The following is a 1183-nucleotide window of genomic DNA, read 5'->3' as shown; positions in this document are numbered from 1 at the left end:
GCAACCACATCAGCCAGCTCTTTCAGAACCCTAGGATGGATATCATCTAGCCCGATAGACTTATATACATTCAGTGACATGAGGTGCTCTCGGACTTGTTCTGCTGTTACAGTGGGAGGGATTCCACTCCTCTCACCTTCACCTAGAGGTTCAGGGTCCTGACAGACATGGGGGGCCTGACCATGAGTGAAGACTGAGGCAAAGCACTTATTGAGTACCTCAGCTTTTTCCATGTCTGAGGAAGCCAGTTCTCCTTTCTTATTTATCAGAGGGGGAACACTCTCCTTGGCCTGTCTCCTCCTGCCTATGTACCTGTAGAACCCTTTCTTGTTATTTTTCACGTCCCTCACCAAGTTCAACTCCATCTGTGCCTTGGCTTTCCCAATCCTATCTCCGCACACACGGACAACACCCCTATATTCTTCTCAGGCTACACAACCCTGCTTCCACTTCCTGTACATTTCCCTTTTTTCCTTCAGTTTGAGCTGCAGGTCCTTGCTCAGCCATGCCGATTGCCCACCTCCTTTGCTCAAATTCTTCTGCTGGTGGATGGAGAGCTCTTGTGCTCTCAGAAGGGTGTCCTTAAAGAGCTGCCAGCTCTGTTCTGCTCCTATGCCCTTAATGACAGTTTCCCAGGGAATCCCATCCAGTAATTCCTTGAACAGCTGGAAGTTTGCTCTCCTGAAGTTCAGGGTCCTGACTCTGCTTTTTAGCAGGCCCATATTCCTCAACATCACAAACTCCACCAGGGCATGGTCACTACAGCCCAGGCTGCCCCAAGTCTTAACCTCTCTAATGCTCTCTTCTACATTGGTGAGCACCAGGTCTAGTAAAGCTTCCCCTTGGGTCGGTCCATCTAATATTTGGACCAGGAAGTCATCCTCAATAGACTCCAGGAGTCTCCTGGATTGTTTGCAGCCTGCAGTGTTGTTATCCCAGCAGATATTAGGGTGGTTGAAAACGTTTGATTTAAGCACAGAAAGATCTATTAATGCCTATTTATGATCTATTTTTAGAGTAATTCCAAGCAGTTACAATTCATATGACTCAAGCACCCAGGCTGAATTCTAGCCAGGCAATAAAAATAGATTTTTGTAATATCAGAGAGACTCTTGAGCAGATTTGGAGGAAAATACAAATCAACTGTTAGCATGAAGGCCTTTGACACAGTCCCACATGACAT

This window comes from Pterocles gutturalis, unplaced genomic scaffold, assembly GCF_000699245.1.
Source record: "Pterocles gutturalis isolate BGI_N339 unplaced genomic scaffold, ASM69924v1 scaffold13730, whole genome shotgun sequence".
Classification (NCBI taxonomy): domain Eukaryota; kingdom Metazoa; phylum Chordata; class Aves; order Pterocliformes; family Pteroclidae; genus Pterocles; species Pterocles gutturalis.
The sequence above is the reverse complement of the archived record's forward strand: the minus strand, read 5'-3'. Positions refer to the sequence as shown.